The 15,030-nt window shown below is 44.5% G+C and overlaps 1 long non-coding RNA gene across 1 annotated transcript in view; it reads right to left on the bottom strand.

Annotated features, from left to right (window-relative positions):
- Positions 1 to 563: 563 nt before the first annotated feature.
- The window catches only part of LOC114008959 (uncharacterized), a 31,470-nt gene continuing 17,003 nt past the window's right edge, over positions 564 to 15,030 (bottom strand). The window contains exons 2-3 of the long non-coding RNA XR_003550446.1: positions 5,543 to 5,697; positions 564 to 731 (exon numbers count right to left, since the gene is read on the bottom strand). This is a non-coding gene — a long non-coding RNA (uncharacterized LOC114008959). The remainder of the gene's footprint in view (positions 732 to 5,542; positions 5,698 to 15,030) is intronic.

Genomic DNA, 15,030 nt, shown 5'->3' with positions numbered 1-15,030 from the left:
TCAGCAGAGTGTGCTTGGTTAGCTTTTCAGTTCAGGACACAGGAAAGCCATGATTACGCCACTGTGCCCAGTAACTTTTCAAGACACTCAACATTTGCCAGATGTAGTAAGTTATACTCTTCTGTTTTGCCAGTACACCTGTGATTCTTTATAACCCGGTTTGGGATATGATTATCAAAAAGGAAATTTAGCTATCTGTATAGGCAAAGCCTTGGGGTGATACCTAGATGCCCTGTGTTTTTATACATCTGCTGGCTCGTTCCCCTCGCCTGTCCTTCCAAGGCACAGTCCTGGATGGTCAGAAGGAGTTCATTATCTGTGGCCACTCAAGGGGTATCCACTCTACTGCCTTCAAGGACTGGGTCCATGAATTATGCTATGAAAGGATTTCGAAAATTTTGCAGAAAAATAGAATTAAGATGAGCTTATTTTGGCACCAATTTTTTTTTTAAATCAAGGCATAGTTTTTCATAATGTACATTTTGCATGAACTTGTTGAAGACCCTTCATGGCAACAACCCGAGAGAGAGCTACATTTCCATTGTCTGAGGTGCTCACTTGCCTCGGAGCCACTGCCATGACCTGGAACTCAGTTTGCCTTGGGTTTCGTCTGAAAGGCTTGAGTAAGGTCCATCTGCAGGAGGACAAGGAGTGAAGGGAGCTTGAGAGCAGCAGTCTACCAAGAGGGCATCTGTCCATTGTCCTTCTGAGCTGAGCTGCTCTGACCACACCTGAAAGCAGAAGGTACGCCCTTAGCAAGCAGCCCATTCCCTGCTCTTCCTTCTCCCCTCCCTGGAGCACACCTAGCACCCTTTCTGCAACTGTCCCAGGGATGTGTCATAGGCCAGATCTGAAACCACGCTATGTTTAACACTGTCCGTTTGGGATAGGTCATGGGAGCAGGTTGTTATACTATCTGCCTTGACATCCACTCTAAAAATAATTTTTGCCTTCAATCCCTTCATTTGCCACTCTATGCTTGATTTCAAATTGCGGTTAGTTTTCCCTCGAGGAATCCTCCAGCCATCTTTTGGGTAAATAGCAAGTATGTTCTGTCTGGGCACTTTAATAAATTGCAACTTCAGACCAAAGGTTGTTCTTGCTGGAGGCGAGTGATTAAACATTTTAATAGTGCAGCAAACTTATCAACAGACTTCCAAAAAAATAAAAAAAAAAAAAAAGGAAGTGACTTTATTCTCCCAGCTTATATTTCAGAATATTTTACTACTGGGGTCAAATGTCTCTTGAAGATGTTTGAAGTCCAAATTTGACTTTGAACGATCTCAAAAGATTTCTATACTACACACTGCCTTATGCTCTATAAACAGCCAAGGACTTCTTTTTTTCTGCACATGTCTAACCAGCCAGTTCAATATCACCATGGCGCCTAAAAGGTTTTTAATACAGATATTAAGTATATCCATATCATCACTTCAGCGAGAATGTGAGATGTGCTTTTTTTTCCTCTGGGGTCTTCCAAGCTATTTGCTGCTGACATACACTATTAAAAATAAACCTACCCTGCGGAACTAGTCATTTTACATGGTATTAGGACTAATGTTATCATTTAAGTAGCTGCAAAGATTTCCCAACTACAGAGGCCCCAGATAAGGATGGAAACATGATCGTGTGAGATAATCTTCTCTGTGGAAATGACTTTCATCATCTGTAATATGTCGTTTAGATGCTTATTTAAGACTTACGCTATTGAGCAAATATTGATGCCTTCAACCAAATAAGAAACATCAATGCATGGTGAGATAACGGGTCAGATTCATTTCTGGGACTTGAAACTAGTCTGGGTATGAAACAGTATCCCAAGAATCTGTGCAGTGAGTATGGGACCAGCAGGTGGCATAATGGCTACTTAGCAGGACTCTCATGTAGTCCACTGCAGTTCAAGTCCCAGATCCAGTGGCTTAAACTCACGCCAGGCCCATGTACATGCGTGCCCAAGATCCTGAGAGAAGAATGGAGGAGAAGGGATTGTGGCGTGGCCATTCTCCCTGAGGGGTGATTTCTCGTTTTCTGTCTCTCTGTCTTTCTGGCAAGCACACATGCCCAATAGCAAAAATTTCTCTCAAAAAAAAAAATAAATAACTAAAATCTGTGCAGTGAGTAAAGAGAATAGAAGGGAAAGGGGATTGACTTCAATGGTCCCACCTTCCCTTTAGGAACAAGCCAGGCATTGACATTGACAAGTTTAAAGAATTTGCATAACTGGGGCCAGCAGGTAGAAGGCACTGGACTCCCACATGGGAGATAGTGGTTCAAGTCCCGGACCTGGCAGCTTGAATATCACACCAAAAGTATGTGCATGCGTGCCTAAAATCCCAAGAGAAGAATGGAGGAAAAGGGATTGCAGCATGGTCATTCCCCCAGGGATGGTTTCTCACTTTCCCCTCTCACTGTCTGTCTCTGGTGAGCACACGCACCCTATGTCAAAAACCTTGAATAAAAAAAAAAAAACTTTTTAAAAACTACACAGTAACTTTATAAAGAAGGTAATCTTGGGTCATCAGAAACATCATGACGCATTTTTGCATAGAAAAATACATCATGACATCTTCAACAACCTAATTTCCTATCCTCATTTTACAGATAAGAAACTAAAGTTCAGCAAGCTTTCTTTCTTTCTTTTTTTCTTGCCAATGGGTGCATGTGGTCACCAGAGAAAGAGAAAGCACTCCTCAGTGGGTGTCATCATGGTGCAATCCTCTTCCCCTACTTCTCCATCCCATCAGGACCTGGGACAAACGCGCAGATGTGCTCGGCATACTTTCCAAGCCACCAGGGCTGGGATTTGAACCAGGGTCAGCCATTCAGGATCTGGCTTTCCATGCATAGATAGCATTTAACTGTCATGCCACAGGGCCAGCTGCAGAAGATTTTTCTTTTTCTTTTTTTTTAATTTGCTGAAAGGGACACACTCACCAGAGAGAAGGAGAGAGGGAAAAGAAAAAGCAGCCCCCATGCAGATGGCCATGCTGCAATCCTTTCTCGTCCATTTTTCTGTCCTTTCAGATTTTGGACATGCATACACATATGCCCAACATATTTTTCAAACGGCTTGGTCAGAGACTTGAACTCCACAGTTAGCCATGCAAGATTCAGTGCTCCAACCACCATGCCACCAGCTGGCCTGCCCCAGAAAATGTTCTTAAACTGAAGTTGCAATAACATTGCTAAGATATGGCTAAATTGAAATGTGAACATGATTCTGACACTGAAATCTATATATGCTGTACAAACATTGCCTCCTCCATCATCTACAGAGGAACCAGAACTCCACCAGCTATTATTATTATTATTATTATTTTATTTAACTTTCTTTCTTTCTTTCTTTCTTTCTTTCTTTCTTTCTTTCTTTCTTTCCTTCCTTCCTTCCTTCCTTCCTTCCTTCCTTCCTTCCTTCCTCCTTTTTTCCTTTCTTTCTTTCTTTCTTTCTTTCTTTCTTTCTTTCTTTCTTTCTTTTAATTTGACCAGAGAGGATAGAGTGAGAGAGAGAAAAAGAGAGAAGGTGAGAAAGCAAGCCACCAGGTCTGGGATTCAAACCACAGTTGGTCATGTGGGAGTCCAGCACCTTTAACCACCATGTCATCCGCCAGTTCCCCTCCACCAGCTTTTTCCACTCCACCCATAGGGTAGAGAAATAAGTTTACAATGTAGCCCATGATGTATTCATCTGTTGATTCAGGTGATTTATCTATTCACCCATCCATCAATAAATATTTGTTGAGCATCTATAGTGCACCAGGCCCTGTGTTAGACACAGAATATACAGAAGTGAGAAAAGGCACAGAGGCCAATCCCAACAACAAAGTTCAGTGTCCACTGTGGGCCCTTGTAGATGAATAGAAGTTGGATGCCCATGTGGAGTAACTGCACAATTTGCTAAAGGCAATGCCTAGGTTAAATGCCTACGGTTTTGTAGCTTTTATTGATAGACCAGATGGGAGGTCTGGTCAAACCCTACCAGATTCCAGGCTGCACTCACAGAGCTTTTCTCCAGTCCCATTGGACTTGGAGCTCCGAGATACAGACGCGATGACTCGATGCATAATTAGATCCGGTCAATGGTACACTGTTTCACAGCACCATGGCATCCTTCCACTGTCTGCTTAGCTCCCCTGTCTATGCATAGCCTCAGGAAAGTAGTATTATTAGCCCACTTTGCAGATGAGGAAACCGAGACTCAGAGACGTGAAATAATTTATCCAATGACAGATGATGGGATGAAATAGTAAAGTGAGGACACTGGATCTCGTCCTTGACTCTCTTTACCCTCCTACATTCTTACTATAAAGAGTAACATTATCTGAGCATTTATGTCTGGCCAGGCGCTTTGAGGCAGGTGCTGTTATCGTGCCAGTTTTAGAGTGAAGAACCCAAGACACAGAGAGTAGGTCTCTCCCCCATGTCCACAACACCAGGAAAAGCAGACATGAAACGTAAAGCTGAGTCTGCTGAGTCTGGACAGCATGGATGGGGTGGTTCTCTCTGAAAATGTAAGTTAGTCTTTGCACTGATGTGCCAGGTCCTCTCTGGTCATATTGCTGTCACTCAGGGGACAAAACCCTTAACCAAGGAAAAATATTGAAGAGACTCCTTCTTCTTGACTGTCTTTCTCTCACTTGCCTCTCCCATGCTAGGATCCTCCCAGCCTTATAAGATCTGGGGCTAGGGAAGGCTCCATGGGGAAGCCAGATTAAGGGAAGCCAGATCCCACGTAACTGACTATGGTTTGAATCCCAACTCTGGCGTCTTGAAGAACACACTATATGCATGTGTATGAATACCCAAAATCTCAACAGAATGGAGAAATGGAGGAGAAAGGATTGTGGTATGACCATTACCCATTGTGGAGTGCTTTCTCCCTCTCCCTGTCTCTCTGTCTCTCCCTGGCTAGTGTACACACCCTCTGGCAAATTTAAAAATAAAAATAAAAAAGATCTGGGGTTACTGAAAGATCCTCTTTGAAAAATAACAAAGCTCTATTTTTATATTAAAAAATAAAAATATAGGGGCCAGCAGGTGGCATAGTGGTTATGTAGCTGGACTCCCAAGTAGTCAACCATGGTTGAGTCCCGGACCCTGTGGCTTAAAACTCACTCTGGGCACATGTGCATGCATGCCCAAAATCTCAAGAGAAAAATGGAGAAGGGATTGTGGTGTGGCCATCCTCCCTGGGGGATCATTTCTCGCTTTTTGTCTCTCTGTCTTTCTCTGTCTCTCTAGCGAGCACATGTGCCCTATAGCAAAAATCTCTTTTAAAAAAATAAATAAAAGTAAAAAATATAATTTGTCTGAGGGGTCCAGTAGGAGGGAGAAAGGGGGATGAAGAGAGGGGACCAGAGCTGGTCCCAGAGAAGGCCCGTGGTGATGGTATTAGAGTCTGGTTAAGCGGCACAGCTGGTCTGCTGGGATTTGGCAGGCAGCAGCCCTGTCTTATTTCTAGTCATTTTTACCTGCTGCATTTGCATATACATATGATATCTGTTATCCTAATTATATCTATTTTCCCAGGTACAGACAGACATACCCTCGAGTTGGGGTGCCCATTAGCAGATCACACGGGGCCTCTGCAGCTGTGTTTTGATTAGCAGAAAAGGTTCTTTGGCATCGGAGAACTGAAATCACCTTTTAGGGTATGACAAGCGCAGCCAAGCGTCTTGCAAGTGAAAATCAGAGGTTTCTCTAAGGAAGGAGTGAGAACGACCACAAAGAATTAAAAGGAGAATAACCTTTAATGGTTTCAGCTGTGAAAGCTCAGTCACGCTTAAGGCCTGCCATCCATCAGACAGCATGCCATTCCAGGCTCCCTTCAGGCCTAGATATGCCCCCATACCTGCTTCTGGATGGAAGGAGAAGGCAATGGGAGCCCCAGGGGGAGCCCAACCCACCATTTTTCTAGGCTGGGTTCCAGCAGGGAAGATGCGAAGGCGGAAGAGGCCAAGGATGGTTGGAGGAGGGAGAGCAAGACTATTAAGGATCATGGTGCATTCCCACCTGCCTGGAATGACTTGCAGACAATATGCAAATCGTTATGCAAATCACGACAAGCCCAGGGGCTCAGAGACTCTGTTTAGAAGACATGCAGGAATTTTCATGTTTGCATGCCCAGTTATGGACTCAGATGCCAAGGCTCTCCACTTTCTTGGGAGGGTCGTGCCCCTACGTTATAAATGTGATATGAGGGTCAGTACTTCAGGTCTTCTGTCTGTGCATTCATTGTAACACATGGCATTTTCATAAGTCCTATCCAGCTGGAGCCTTGACAACTCAATCAGGGGACTGGGGCCAGTCTTATTACCCCTACCATCCTGGGTCTAAAGTAACAGCTCAGCTCAATAGTCAGGCTGCAGGTGACCTCTCCTTTGATCTCGCGTGTCCTAACTTAAGTCTGGGACTACTGACTCTGTACTGCCCTAATTAAAACAATACAAAAAGAGAATACTGAAGGACTGGAGAGACAACGATCATCCAGGAGAGGGAATTCTCAATGTTTTCTCTCCTCTTCTGAAATAGTGGACAGAGTTTCCCACTGGAGGGAGAACAGGCCATGTCAGAGGGAGAAGCAGAGCTTGGGAGATTGACAACCCCCTTAGGTGATTATGACATGGTCCTGAGTTCTTCCAATTGAGAATTACTCATTAATTGAAGCTTTCCTTCAAGAACTATTTATTGAGGACCTACTATATGCAGGCAGTATTCTATGCTGATGATATTTAATTAGAGGCAAATATTTATCAATCCCGTTAAGGGCTACGGTGAAAAGAAAACAGTGGTATGGAGGTTAAGGCACTGGACTTTCACATGGCCAACTTCGAGGTTCAAGTCCCGGGCCCATTAGCCTGAAAATCATGCCAGGCATGTGTGCATGTGTGCCCAAAATCCTGAAAGGAGAATGGAGGAGGAGGAGAAGGGAGAAGACGGGATTGCAGCGTGATCATCCCCAGTGGAGGGTGATTCTCACTTTTCTTCTCTCTCTCACTGTGGCAAGTACATGTGTCCCGTAATGAAAGAAAGGAGGGAAAGAACCAAGAGGAAAAAAGAGAAAGAAAGAAAGAAAGAAGAAGAAAGAAAGGAGGAAGAAGGAAGGAAAGGACAAGAGAAAAAAGAGAAAGAAAGAAGAAAGAAAGAAAAAGAAAGAAAGAAAACAAATAGAAGAAAAGAAAAGAAAGTGGACTGGCTAAGACCAATTTAGGCAGAGCTGTCCCTCTTGAAGAAGGGCATCTGAGTTAAGACCCCTTACTAGGTAGGAGCCAGCTATGCAGGAGCAGAGAGGAGGGAGGGCAAGCTCTCCAGGCCTAGGTGTACTATGGGTAAAGGTTCAGGAGCAGAAAGGCCTGTGAGTTTGAAAACCAGAAAAGAAGTGGGCCTGGAAAAAGCTGACTAGAGCAAGGTTGTGAAGGGCACATGGTTTGAGATGAGTTTGGAAAAGGAAGCAGGAAAAAGAAGAGACAGGGCCTCAGAGACTTTTTGCAGGTGGCATTTACATTACCTCCAAGCTACCTCCTCAGTGGCTTAAAAACCAACCGTTTGGTCTTTCAAGGAAAAAGATTAGAAAACTACAGTCATCTTCGATATTCGTGGGGTATTGGTTCCAGATACTAAAATCTGCAGACCTTCAAGTCCTTTCCATAAAATGGCATAGTATCTGCACATAATCTCCATATACCTTCCACTTTAAATTATCTCTAGATGATTTATAATATCTAATACAAGGCAAATGCTCCATAAATAGTTGTCATATTATACAGCGTAGGGAAAAATGATAAGAAAAAAGTTTGGAACTGGCTTTTTTCACCCACTAAATATTTTCCTTTATTTATTTATTTTTTTTTCTGGAGATATTTTTGCCATAGGGCACATGCTCTCACCAGAAAGACAGAGAGAGATGGAGAGACAGAACGTGAGAAATCACCCCCCACAGGGGATGACCATGCCGCAATCCCTTCTCCTCCATTCTCCTCTCAGGATCTTGGGCACGCATGCACGCGTGCCCAGCATGAGTTTAAGCCACTGGCTCCAGGACTTGAACTGTGATCGACTACATGGGAGTCCAGCAACATAGCCATTACACTAACTGCTGGTCCCGCCACTAAATATTTTGAATCTGTGGTTGGTTGAATTCATACTTGCAGAATCCAGGACACAGGGACAACTGTATACTGTTCTGTTCTGTAAAATGCAGTATTGCCCAACTTTTGCTAGTATCAGAATCACAGCAAATCTGGGGTGAAGCCTGGAAACCTGCATTTCACACACGTCCAGCATGAGTTTAAGCCATCAGGTCCAGGACTTGAACTGCAGTAGACTACGTGGGAATACAGCAACCTAACCATTATGCCACTTGCTGGTCCCTCAACTGCATTTTACTACCTCACTTTCTCTCTCTCTGGTGAACATACGTGCCCTATAGGAAAATTTAAAATACTAATAATAAATAAAATAAATACTTCTTTAAAATTGAGACAGAACCTCTGTATTGAGAATGCATCACATACACAACAGTCAGGTTTTAGTTTTTGAAACTCTTGTTTCAATAATAAGTATATGCATGTATACTGGATCCTGATTGATTTTTGAAAGATGCTTTTTTTTCAAGTTTATTTAGAGAGAGAGAGAGAAAGAGAGAGAGCGCCTCACTACACCGTGCTTTCCCCGCAGTCTTCCAGCCCACCAAGATCATGGATGTACATGCAGATATGCCTGGTGTGCTCAGGTGGACCTGGGATCCAAACCCAAGGCCTCACATATGGCTCCAGCATTGCACAGTGGTGCTCTATGACCTGCACTAACATGGCCTATCAGAAAATGTATTTTTTTTTAGTGAGTAACATTCAAGAAAGTTTGAGAGGCCAAATGGTAGCACAGTGACATGACTAGACCCACGTGGGAAAGGTCATGGGTTCACATCTTGGGATTTTCCTGAGTATGCCAGACACGTGCACATACCCATGATGCAGGCTAGCTGAGACTGGGACTGAACAGCATCATGCAGACCCTGATGGAGTGACTGTCTCTCTATTTCCATCTCTCTTTCTCTCTCTCATGAAAAAAAAAAATGGATAAAAGAATTTTAGAAACTTTTAAAAAGTTTGAAAGCCCCTGATTTTCAGACTTAGAACCCTTTTCTAGAAGGGAAATTACCCTCAGTGCTCCAATCAACTGAGGATCATCTTGTGACATCTCTTAAAATAGAGCAGTAAACAAATGAATGAAAAATGGCTGGAATAGGAAATAAGATTCTCTTGTTGATGGCCTCAATGTATTATCCTCCTGAACCTTCAAAAATGCTGGGTTAGTTTAGCACAGAGCCCAGGATCACAGTCTACATTCTCTGCCTCTGAATTCAATGCTTGGGAACCTCCAGCTGCTATGACAACACCATGCATGGTTCTGTCTCCAGGATGCTGTGATCTTCCAGAAAGCCCAGCAGCACCCAGTCTTTAAGGTGCAAGTTTGCTGGCCCAAGGTGCCCCAGGGTGTGTAACTTCCCACGTGCATCTGTTGCCTGTTTCCTCCGCAGTTAGACCTGTAAGAGTCACTGGTCCTGGACCCCTGTGGGAACTGAGGTAAGTCCCAACTTCTTTCTCCCTGGCCAGTTCTGACACCAATTATAAAATATTGGGTTGTTGGAAAAATCACGACATTATTTTTCTATGCGAAAATGCATCGTGCCTTTCCCAATGACTCAATAGTGATATTCAGCGACAGATAGACAGTCTTGGTGGAGAAGACAAGGGCCTTTCTCAAAGCCTGATAGAAAGGTAGCTAACTCAGGAATCCAGAAACTGCATTCAGTCATTCAACAGTCTTTAGCAAGTCCCTGCAGTGTGCAAGGCACTGTCGGGATAATATGACCATCCCAGTGGTAAGCATGAGAACACGCCTTTTTGCTTCTCACAATAGGGTCATTTTCCAGCTCTTCCTCCAACTTTCTGGGTGACTTCAGTCAACCTCTGTTCTTCCTAGAAACTTGGCATGACCAGTAGGACACAATAGGGAGTATGAAGTGTTGGAGGTGCCAAGTAGCAAAGGGCAACTGAATCTTAGCTCCTCATTTTATAAATGGGAACTTGGGCCATGGCAAGGAAAAGCACTTGCCCAGAGTGACAGCGTATGTTACTGGCAGAACCTTCTAGAAGGCTGATTGAAACTTCTGAGGCCATGGTGCCTCCGAAGTTACTGAGGTCTGGGAGACTGGCTGAACCTCCAAGTTTTAAATACTCCCAGCTTTCAAATACTCCTGCATATGGCTACTCCCAATCCCATCTTTTGTAAGATGAGTATCTTACAAAATAGGGCCATGAAATAGTATAGTGGTATTGCAGCTGGGCACTCATGAGAAAGTCCTTGGTTCATGTCCCCACTATACAGCAAATGCATGAGCCCATGAGCCCAGCTGGCTGAGTCTGAATATAGATTGTCATGTGAAGACCCCGTTGGTGGAACCTCCCTCTCTCATGAAGGAAATAAATAAACTTTGTTTTTGAAAAGTTTATCAAGTTGGAGTTTATCAACACTTGCAGCTCCAGGAAAATATGATGGGCACCAAGCAGGTATTGACTATTTGGGACAACTTAGATTTTTTTTTTTTTTAAAGAGAGGTTTTTGCTATAGGGCACGTGCCCTTGCCAAAAAGACAGAGAGAGACAGAGACAGAAAGCGAGAAATCACCCCCCGGGGGGATGGCCATGCCACAATCCTGTCTTCTCCATTCTCTTCTTGGGATCTTGGGCATGTATGCACACGCGCCCCATGTGAGTTTAAGCCACTGGATCCAGGACTCGAACTGCAGTCGACTACATGGGAGTTCAGCAACATAGTCATTACCCTAACTGCTGGTCCTGATTTTTTTTTGAGAGAGAGATTTTTGCTCTAGGGCATGTGCGCCTGCCAGAGATTTTTTTTTAAATTATAGACAAATGTTACTTATAAATATTGATGGAAAATACTAAATAAAATATTAGCAAATATAATTGAATATCAACTTCATAACAGATTTACCTTGGCACATGAGAATTATTCCAATAATCCAAGCTTGGTTCAATATGAAGAAATTCCTTTTTTATGTATACATTTTTAAATTTATATTGAGTCACCATATATCATTACAGTGTATAACATTGCTTTTTCCAGCATGAATATGGTGCATATCAGTCAAGAGACAATTTGGATTCAAGCACTATGACTTGGCGCTCTCAGGAGAACTTCCTGTTATCAGAGCCCAGGCCAAGGGTAGAAGCATATGACCCATGCAGGCAGAACTGACCTTCCCACCTCTTCCCATCTTCTGCAATTCTACCAACCTCTTATGGAGCATTCAGTAGGTCCATGCCTATGAAACCTTCCCCAGTCCACCCGTTGGAAGAGCCAGCTTCTCCTCCTCAGAGCAACCAACTCGTGTCCCTCTTTTGCATTGTCTCATTCTGCCTTGCAAAGGGGAGGGTCCATTTGTTCCCATCACTCCCTTGACATCCCTGTGCAGTGCCAGGAGAAGCAATAGGGTCTAGAAAATAGAGGAGATTCAGACACAGCCCTTGCCCTCAAGGAGTCTATACCTAGCCACTGCTACTGTGCATGGTGAGTGTGACCACAGAGATTCTGGAGCCTGGGGGAAGCCTCTGGGTGCACATCTTTCTCCTCAGTAGTGAAAGCATTCATTAGCTAGAGAAAGAGCTAAATCAGATCACAGGTTATCAGAATGGTGAAATTGATTGGCCTGGGCTCTTTGTTCTAAGTAAAAGGTGAGTTAAACTTATACATAATTCTAGATATTCCATTGTGTTATTTTATTTATTTATTTTAGAGAGAGGTTTGTGCTATAGGGCGCATGTGCTCACCAGAGAGATAGAGAGACAGAAAGTGAAAAATTGTCCCCCCAGGGGGATGGCCATGCCACAATCCCTTCTCCTCCATTCTCCTCTCTGGATTTTGCTAATGTATGCACACACGTCCAGCATGAGTTTAAGCCACCAGGTCCAGGACTTGAACTGCAGTAGACTACGTGGGAATACAGCAACCTAACCATTATGCCACTTGCTGGTCCCTCAACTGCATTATTAATCTCTGTAGAGGGCCATGGTCAACTTCCAATATCCACACCACCCCTCCACTATCTTATAAAGATGCAATTTAAGGTTTGACTCTAACTCCAGGAAGGTCTGAGGTTAATCTCACCCAGCTCAATGTTGGTCACTGAGACTCAAGGAGAGGTTTGCCAGAGGCTTCTGAGAAGGTTCCTTCTTGAACTTTATAGAGAAAGAAAGAATATGAGGCCCTATTCTTATTTACCCCAATAGGACGTGAACAAGGAAGCAAGGAGCCCTGTGAATGCCCTCGTGCAACCAAGAAACACCCAGCCATTGAAGGAGGCTGGCGCAAGCCCCTGGTGTCATGGCTAAGGCCTCAAATTAACCAGCTCTGGCTTTGGAACTAAAAAACTCCCATGTGATTCATCAGTTTGAGTAGTGAGTGCGCTCTGTTGCTGTCTGCTAAGGTCATCCTAACCAATACATTCTCTACTAAAAAAGAAGCATAGTTTAGTGATTAGGATCCCCCCAATGGTATAGTTTGGTGAAAAGACCCTCCGTAGTGCTGTTGATGATGAACAGGTAAGATCTTCTGCTCCTGTCCTGGCCCTGCCAAACGGCAGGTCTTGATGCAAGCTCAGCAAATCCTGATTGAGCGAAGGCATGGAGGGGGTTGAAAGTTATGTTGATTCTGGCAGCTAGGGGGGTACATGCAGATGCCCACTTGGCTCTCTGGACTTCACTGAATTCTTATCCCTCTTCACAAGCTTGTGTTCCGGACTTCTGCTTGCTCTGGAAGCCCCCGACTTTCTTCCAGTGAATTCTCTCCTTCTGGTATAACAAGTCAGCATCTGCTGCATGGAGACGAGATGCCGGCAGACAGAAGGGCCTTCTTTGGAAGGCTGTTGTGAAGCTTAGCTGGAATCACACTTGTTATGCAAGTTGTTGAGGGCTGGGCACATGGTCAGGTCAAGAACATGTCAGCTATTGAGATAATCCCTCAGATGGCCCCCATGAAGAGTTGATCTGACTTAAACACTAAATTTGGATCAACAAAAAGAGTGCACAGAGCCCTAGTCGCTGAATTGACACATTTCCACCCTTATACTTGGGCTGCATGAGAGCTCACGCTTGCTGTGTTCACCAGGAATTGACAATGCTTAATGAACACAATGAAATGGGGGTAGAGACCATCAGAAAGTCAACATGGAACAAATGGAGGTGTCGGCAGACTCTCTTTCCTGTGAGTTTGGCCTACAGGCTTTGAGCTTGTAAATTTCTTCTCATACACTAGTGCTGGAGGTGCAGGAGAGCAAGCAAAAGGATTATTTATGAATGAGATTCTCAGGAGTTCTGCCCCAGATTAATTACTTCCAATCCTATTTAACGGAGACCCAATATAAAATTTCAAAAAAAAAAAAAAAAAAAAGACACAGCCACACCACTTTGACGAGAAAAAAAAAAAATCAAAAAAGGGATACATCTTTTGAAAGGTCCTTGTCTTTCCATGCCTGGGTTGTGTCCACAGACGCACAGAGCAGTGAGGATCTGCAGCTCTCAAGGAAGGCAGTCGAGAGGACCATCCTGCTCGCGCTTGCCCCCCGAGAGTGGCTGCCCCCCACCATGCCAGTCTGCCCCAGCCAGCAGCTCCGGGCTTTTGCACTACTCTTCTCTTGTTCCAGGAAGACGAGAGCACAGATCAATAAGATGTGTTGACAGAGGTGCCTGCAGCATGGCCATGTCTCAGGCCAGACGCAGATGGCACCTATCACTAGCAATAAAAGGCCGCCAGAGACAGAAACAGGCCCGTCCCACTGCAGGCCTGTCTACCTTCTCTGATAAACATCTCCCGCGCGAGCTTGCAGCAAAGAAACCATTTCCAGGAGGCAGCGTGCTGCCTGCCTGCCACCTGCCCTCCCACTTCCCAGTCGACATTTCCTCATGTTGTTCAACAGCTTTTCCCAGGCACGCTGGCGCTGGCCAGGCTGTCTCCAAGGACCATTCCCTTTCAGTCCTGTGTGTTATGTGGAATGGGCAAGGCTCCTGGAGGGTTTGTGGTGGTTCCTGGCTCCCGGGAAGGTGTTGCAAAGCCCCACGCGCTGCTGAGAGCCATTCCAAATTAAATTACTCAAGAGAGGCCACACCTCAGCAGTCCTTCTTTATGTTTTGGAGAGGAAAAGGCATTATTCTGCCAAACGAGTTGCTTAAAGTGCGAAAATGTTTTTGTCCCCTCTCCTGTGCTTGTAAAACAGAACAAAACAGGGCAAGCTCCATGGACTGGTGGTTAAGGCAGCTGGATCCCACATGGTTGACCTCACAGTTTGAGTCCTGGACCCGGCAGCTTAAGAAAACGTGCCAGGTGAGTGTGTACGTGTGCCCAAAATCCCAAAAGGAAGGAGAGGTGGAGAAGAAGGAATTGAAGTATGACCGGTCTTGCTGTCTCTCTGGAGAGTATATGTGTCCTCTAGCAGAACAAAAAAAAAACAAAAGCAAAAAAATTGCTCCAGACATTGCAGCTAAAGTTGGTCTAAGTCTTCTGCCTCTTCGTTCCAGGCAGGATAAGCAGTGACCAAAGAACCAGGGGCTAGTTCTGAAACAGGTGACTCCCACTGCAACCCTTCCCCTGCCCCCCATTACACAAATGAATGGAAACAATCACCCCACTCATCCTTACTGTTAGGGGTGTGCAGTTGGGGAAAAGCCCTGGCTGACCTTGGTTCCAATTCATACCACTAAGAGATTCTAGACCCCACACGTTAGGAAAATGACATAAAATTGTTTCCATTCCAAAGTCAGCACGCAGAACCTGTAGAATATCCCACAGTAAGGAGAGCATTGTCTATAGGAAGAACCATCTAATCCAGGGCACTTCAACCTCAGCTCTGTTAACATGTGGGGAGTTGGTAGGACACAAGCAATACACTCCCACATGGAAAGGTTTCTGGTTCAAGTCCAGAGACCTCCCTGAGTATCCCAGCCACACATCTGC

The sequence above is a fragment of the Tupaia chinensis genome, unplaced genomic scaffold, assembly GCF_000334495.1.
Source record: "Tupaia chinensis unplaced genomic scaffold, TupChi_1.0 Scaffold000422_1, whole genome shotgun sequence".
NCBI lineage: Eukaryota > Metazoa > Chordata > Mammalia > Scandentia > Tupaiidae > Tupaia > Tupaia belangeri.
This window is presented reverse-complemented; position numbering and strand designations above follow the sequence as displayed.